This window comes from Micropterus dolomieu, linkage group LG17, assembly GCF_021292245.1.
Source record: "Micropterus dolomieu isolate WLL.071019.BEF.003 ecotype Adirondacks linkage group LG17, ASM2129224v1, whole genome shotgun sequence".
In the NCBI taxonomy this organism is placed as follows: domain Eukaryota; kingdom Metazoa; phylum Chordata; class Actinopteri; order Centrarchiformes; family Centrarchidae; genus Micropterus; species Micropterus dolomieu.
In genome coordinates, this window is record NC_060166.1 from 28,524,319 (window position 1) to 28,532,293 (window position 7,975).

Here is a 7,975-nt window from a genome sequence, read left to right on the forward strand (position 1 = left end):
TGTATGTATGCTTTTCCTCTTTTCCATCAGTTAGGAGAAAGAAGTCAGCTGACATCAACTGAGGCTCCTTTATTAAAATAGGATTCAATAAAATCTGGACATTCCCAAATAACATTATAAGAAATGATGAGTGATTTAAAAAAAAAAGTCCTGTCCTTTGTTTTTTAGAAAAAAAATACAAAAATCACTTGAAAAATTCAGTGAATTGTGTGAACATTATTGTTTCCATCATCATATTCATCAGTCGTCATTCTCCAGTCAACCACAGGGTGTTGATCTTGCACCATTTCTGTTAAGAAAACAGTGATGCCTTGCCAGTCTCTTTGTCTTTTTCTGAACACACACCACCACCTGAGCCTTGTATAGGTCAGTATGTGCTAGCTTGGATAATGGACAGGCAGATGGTGGATATGAGACTTCACCACATTGCACCTCAATGCTGTTTCCCCTCCATAAAATTCTTCCCCAATACAGAATAACTTCCAGGAATGCTTCTTGTCCTCAAAGTGGCTTAAAACCCTTCACTCGAATGCAATAAATATCTATGATTCCTGATATTTTCCAGTTCCTGTGTCCAGCTTTGGCCCCTGAGTCAAATACAACTCCTATCACTTTACAACAAAAAGGTGCAGCTTATGACATTTAGGGATGAGTTGTATCTGTCTGACATGTAAATTTATATTATATTTGATGCCAAAAAGGTGTAATGTACCCTTTATTTTAGTGGTTAAAATGTACACAGCGCTAAATTGGATATAGTGTGGTCGCACATTGGGTTAAATCTGAGTGTTCTCCTTTGTTCTTGTTACCCTGAGCTATTTTCGGGAGGACGATCCACGGTGACAAGTGCGTTCAGTTGCAGCGTACCCTGCTTCCCATCTCCTTACCCTCCGGGGTTGCCTTACCTCTGGGGAGAGACTCAGTCAGCATGAGAGCCCTGAACAGCGCAGATCCATGAGTAATGACAAAGCGGCCTCCTGACAAACTGTGCACAATAAAGGGACAGTTGTACTTTCCCTCTCAGTGGAATTTCCAGCTTGTTTAACAATGATGTGAGAGAGTTAGGCCATTTCTTTATGGCCACAAAATTGGAATCATGTTGTTGTCTAAATTGTACCTGTATTCTGTCACATTAGGACTTCCCTGAATTAGAACTAATCGGTTTTGTCTAAGTCATGAAAAGCCCCAAACCAAAAGTATATACAAGCATGTGAACAGTGGTGTCCTTTACTCCCTTTTTTTATTGATGTTCCCAAAGTGGACGTAAGCTAATAAAATGACTGGGAACATGGTGTCCTGGTGTTCCAGTGGTCTAAGATGTATACTATGTGATCTTTATGATCTTTTATTCCCATGTTTCCCGCCACTCCCTACAGTCAACAATATAATAAAGGCTAAAATTGCACAAAAAAGAATCTGAAAACAATTCCAAGGAAGACTATTTGTATGAGGACAGTACTGCAGCCTCCATATGACTTTAATAAAACACAATTCTTGTGCAAGCCAATTTGAAATGCCAGGGTCAGCATATGTGGAACCATACTGTATAAAATCACATCTTGGCAGTGAATACAGGCCGAATATATTATCCACATGGAGACTAACAAAGAAAATAATGTCAGCCTCACAGAGTGACAGGTGTGCGTCCCTGCCACGGACCCTGCTGCAGCATCATTGCCTATGGGCAGACAACCTGCTGTCTCTCCAGCCGCATGCCACCCCCGCCTACCCACAGTGCCTCTCTCTCTCCTCTCCGCTGCCTATTCCTTCACACCCACAGTAAAAGGCCTAAAAGACCAGACAAACACCCAGCCCACAGTCCTCACACTGCTCATGTGTATCAAACACAGGGAACCCTGGGGTTTCTCTGTTCTAGACGTGTGCCAGATTATACACAAGCCAAACAAATGCACACCCCCACCCCCATTACATCTTTAAAAACACCCCCAGTCTCTGCCCACTCCTTTGCCTCTTACCAAGGCACTTCCCAGCTGCTGTGATTTGAATATGAGGGCCCCTCTGAAGAATAGAGGGCATCTGGCACACGCCTTAGAGGCTAAGAAAAAAGAGTTAAACTGCTCCTGTCATGGAAATGTTCTGAAACAAGATTAAGCCTCTTTAAAAAGCAAAGAGGTAAAATAGACACAATCCCTTAAATAAATTCAGACAAAAGACAACACAAGGAGACACCTGGACAATGCCGATATCCTGACGATGAATGGTTGCTTGGAGTGGACATACACCTTGAGAGATTTGCTTTATAAATTTAATTTTTTAAAGGTCAGCACAGAAGAGGTCACATTCTGCCTGTCGGCCGTGCTTAGTTTTGTTCTCTGTAAGTTTAGATTTTTTGATCAGTTCAGTATCTGTTTTATAGTATGTTGGGTTTGGGGTTTCAGTCTTGTCTGTCTGTTGTCTTGTATCCAGTCTTCTCAGTGTGTGTTTGCATTTAGGTTTGGTCCTGTCTGTTTGTGTCTTGTGGAGTTGGTCTGTGTTGTTCTGTCTTCTTATTGTTCTGTGTGGTTGTTCTGGTCTGATCTGTCCTATTGATATTTCGGTGCCTGCCTTAGTTCTTGTTCAGTTCTGTTCCTGTCTGAGGTAATAGTTTCTGTACCATCATGCTTGGGTTCTGTCTGTTTGCTAGGTGTCAATTTTAGTTCTCTGTCAGTTTCATTAATAAATCTGATTTTGATCATTCTGCTTTAGTCTATTCTGTCCTTATTATTAACCGTTTGCCTGTTTGTCCTGTTCTAGTTGGCCTCTGTGTTTTTGTTGTTTGATTCTTGGCCTTTTTGCAAACTGTTATTCTCAGTCTGTTGTACCTGGGTTTGTTTGTAGCCTATCTGTATTGTTGGTTTTTCAGTCTGTGTTTCCTGTCATGTATCTTAGGTTTAGTTCTGCATTTTAGTTCTGTGTCTTAGTTAATGTCTGTATTTAGTGTTCAGTAACCTGTACTCTGTATGTTACTCCAGAAGCCCTCTGCCTGCCTGTCTCTCTGTTCTCCCCTGCTGTCTCTCTGCCTGCCTGTCTCGTTAGTCCTTATCCCTCTCACCTGGGTTGCTCCCGTCTGCTCGTTAGTCCCTGGTGTATATGTTTGGTGTTTCTATTCAGTCCCCGTCCGGTCATTGTTGTGCGTATACGCTCTGTTGTGTCTTGTGTGAGTGTCCTGCCTGTTCCGTTGCTGCTTAGTCTGTTGGATTGTGGATTCCTCAACTGCCTGTATGCCTGATATCCTGCTTTTGTTTGTATTAAAGTCCCTGAACTGCATCTCCGCTCCTGTGTCTTGCATTTGGGCTCTCACCTGCTTTGCACTCACCCTAATTCGTGACAGAAAAGTATCTTTCTGTAGTTAAAGGACATATCAGCAGTAATTGCATAATAACTCTCTAAATGATACTTTCAGCTTAGATTTATTAAGCTACCTGTCCCTATCTGGGCACTACCACTAATTAACATACAGTTGCTGTGTTAGCAGGAAAAGGTCCAGTTTTTCAATCTTAATGCTAATGAATTTGCAAAAACAAGTCTGTTTTGTTGTTAAAGTACGTGTCCAGGGAATACATTTTACTGGGCCTATTGATTATATTTTTGCATTTAAGGGATTCATTTCCTTGCATAAGGGCACTTTGGTCAAGAGTTTCCCTCCGTTTATCCACTTAATAATACTAAAGTAAGGTGTAACTGAATCACCAATCTACAAAAGACGCTTCTGAGTTGCATTATGGGAATCGTAGGATCCGGAATTTTCAGAGCTCAACCCAAACTAGGGACTAAAGGTCAGGATAAAAGGCCTCTTCTGCATTAATATGGACCATTCCTTCTTTAATCTTTCTCTTCACAATCCCCCAACCTTATGGAAGTGTAAGACTAAATCGCTGGAGTAGCTCTTTAATATGTGGCATGTACCCTGGCTTAGTTCAGAAATGAAATTGAACCCGTGACTTTTCACTTCCTTTGATAAGCCTCATATCCGCCATCTTAAGTTGCATTTTATTACCACTCATTCAACCAAATGCTGATTACACAGGGTCTACAATCAGTTGAGATTCTGCTGTTACTCATAAACTAAACTTTGCCGTGTGAGAAGATTTTTATGATACCAAAGAACAACACAGAAGTTAACTTACTATCAGTGAACCTTATCCTTATGGCCATTGCTCAAAGGAGAACCTCACATGGTGCAACGTGACTCAGAAATATATGCGTTCAAACAGAGAGCTCATGTCCTAACGAAACTCAAGATAAGATTCCTGTGTTTTGTTATTGCGGGAGCAGCTGTTAAACTAAATTTTCCTGTTGTATGCGTTTGCTTTCATCTAGGCTTTGTTATAAGAAAAGAGTTTTGAATGGGATTCAAATGGCGTTTGACATGCAACACTCTACACAGTTTATTTATACGCAAACACAGACTGTGAGGTGTTAAAGAGATTAAGATTACTCTGTATTAAATCCCATATAAATGTCAGTAACGATCCAGAATGACCTGACTTCCTTCAGTTTCTACAACATCCTCACGCAGTGTTAGATGTGAATAAATTAATGAAAGCAGATGACTCCCACACAAATGTGTCATCAGTTTATTTCTGCTGGGTTCCCCCTACACATATTCCTCCTCTCTGTGAGCTTCAGTGGACATCCTCTAACCCACGGCCAAGGTAACACCGAGGAATCAGCACAGTAAGAGTTCAGGTAGGTCAACAAGTGGGTGTGGAATGCAAGTGTTTCCCACGCGGAGTACCTTGACACACAAGCCCTGAGAAAACATGTGTCATGCCTCAGCACAACAAACTGGAATTCCTTGAAGTCTGCTTGGGTTTGTGGCTGTGGCCCTTGGGTTTTATCCAAGGGCCACAGTGTCTGAGGACCAGAGGTGGAAAGTAACTAAGTATATTTACTCTTCAACAGAATTTGTCTGTTTTTTCCTTTCCTCTTAGTTGTAAGTTAAAAAGGTCCAGTGTGTGTGTGTGTGTGTGAGCAACCTAGGAAGTAATTGTTACAATTGCATTACTGAAGCAAGTACTCTACTTACCTATAATTTTGAGGTACTTGTATTTAAGTATTTCCATTTTCTGCTACTTTACATATCAACTCCACCACAGTTCAGAGGGAAATATTGTAATTTTCACTCCACTACATTTACATACACATACAAAATCTAATTAATGAATAAATGACAATGTTTTATTATAGATTAAGATAAGGCATTATTGATCCCTATGGGAAATAACACAAGCTAAACAACTGCATTTAAAGTAATTAAAATTAGCGTGACCTTTATTATCTACAACATTAAAATAATATTATATATGTAATAATGCATCAACTATTATATATAATAAAATATAATATAGTTAACATTTTTCTGAAATGGGCCATTCTACAATAATGACGAGTACCGATGAGTACTGTTGACACTTGACGTTGACACAAGCATGTTTTGATGCTAATACTACTTTCTACTTTTCTTCCACCACTGCTGAGGAGCCATCAGGTTGAATCAATCACTCTTCAGGAGCCAGACAACAGTGGTGGAAAAGGTACTCAGATCCATTATTTAAGGAAAAGTACAAAAACAACATTGTATAAAAATTACTCCATTACAAGTGAAATATCTTGCATTCAAAATCCCACTTAAGTAAAAGTACAAAAGTATTTTAAGCTAAATGTACTTTAAGGATCAAAAGTAAAATTAGGTAGAAAAATGTCCCCTGTGACAGATACATTGTTATGTAATATATTATTAGATAATGCTGATGCATCTGTGTGTCAGTAGTTTTTACTTACCATTGCGCTACATATTTCTGACAGCTTTAGTTACTAGTCGCCGTTCAGATACAATTATTCATACCCTCCCTGTCCAGTGAAGACCTTGCATCTCCAAATTTGGTGACTTGAATGTTTCTGATAAACTGATTTCTGTGCCCTTGACTCCAACCTTCATTGGATAAACTGAAGTATGTATTTATTTTATGGATTGAGTAAATTACTTCTTAAGCTGAATCAGCAATTTTAAACATCCCCTTGGATTAGCTGGAAAATGCCTCGTCATATACCAGCACTGCTTTTCTGAGCTCATGAAAATTGACTTTTTAGCCATACATGGTTTTAACATAACAGCGCTGCTACAAACATAAGATGATCTGATGAAATATGATGCATTGCTGTAGATGAAACAACCCAACAGTATATAAAGTAGTTAAAATTAGCTTAATTACTACTAATTACCACTACAGCAGTAAAATACAATGCAATATACACAATGCAGCAGTAAAAGCGTCTAATCGCCAAAGACTTTTTACATTTCTCCAATTCATCGTACACATGTCACTATATTATTATTGTTCACTCAAATGAAGTCTCTCCTGATTTAAGTACTTTTACTTAAGTAAACGATCTGAATACTTTCTACACCATTACATAAAATTTAAAAGTAAATCACACATCACTCAACAATTAATTTAAGTACAGTACTTGTACTTGGTGTAACTGAGTAAATATACTCAGTTACTGTCCACCACTGCAGAAGAAATTACAACAAGGCCAGAGTGGGATAATGAGAGCTGAGAGAAGAGATTTCTGTGGCTGAAATGCGGAAATTTTGCCTTATACACACACACACACACACACACACACGCACACACACTCAGCTGATGTACCCCACTGAGGCCGAGCTGTAAATGGAAAAAGAGCTCCCCATGTGAACCACACCGTGTTTCCTATGTACCTCTTACGGCAGAGCGGATCTACCACAACACTGTCAGAACACATCAGCCGCCGGAGCCCGGATGGTTTCCACGCTCGGGCTCTCCCAGTGGCGCACTGGAGAGACACCACAGGCTTGTTGCTTTAGTCCTGCTCCCAGCAGCCCATTCAGCCTGGTCGGGTCTCAGTGCATTTGAGAGAGGGCTCCCTAACACAATATCCCCCTCTCGATTTAATCTGGGGGAAGAATGATGATGTGCATTATGCATTATCTATGGTGGCGTTTGGGAGAATGGACAGAAATAACAGTGAGGGGTCAAGCGGGACAATGTAAAAAGACTTTTTTTTATAATAGGCTGATCTGTTGTAGCTGGAGCATAAATGGCCTTGACCCCTCTAGCTACAGCTTCGATTAGAAGAAAAATATCCTAATAGCGTAACTGAATGAACTCATTGGATACTAAAGTGAGCCCTAATGTTAATATATAAAGTCTTCTTTCTACTAGGTGGCTAAATATGTGTCATAGCATCACTATATTCTGTTCTCACAGTGGCATGTGTCCTGTCAACAGAGTGAAAGTATTCCTGGTTGTCACCTGCTCTTCAGAAGTGAACGTGTGTTGAAGTGAGCAATGAATGGCTGTCAGGGTCAGACCAGGAATGCAATGGTAACAGCATGAGTTAGACACACAGATATAAAGATGTATGTGTGTTGCTCAGACATCACCAGTCTTCCCACACAGCCACCAGTTCAGGGTTACGACCTGTCTGCTTTGCCACTTTCTACCACACAGCAGAAACGTATATCCCTAACCTTAGGGTGACCACTGTGGGTTTTCTGTGGGACTGCAGAGGATTAGCCAGCTGTTGGGTGGGGGAATTTGAAGGTTTTTTCCCCAGTGGGCAGTTCACGAGAGTCCAAAGTGTGCTATTAAAACAATCTGCTCATGGTCACTGGATGCAGGGTGACACATATGACATGCTGTTGCCAACTTGCAGACAACATAGCTCAGACAGAGGCAAATGGAGTAGTTTTACTACCACATCCCAATGGTGGCAGTTAGTGAGATCATTTGATAAGTCAGGCCAGACAAGAGACTGAAATCTAATAGGGGTGTTTTGAAAAAAACCTTCAATTAATTTTAGTGCCAAATCATAACATTGTTTAAATAACTTAAATAAGAACCAGATTTTTTTGTGCTGATTATTAAAGAAAATATCCCAAATGCTGTGTTGCTGAGTTTTAGGGCTTTTGGTATTGATTAATTGTTTA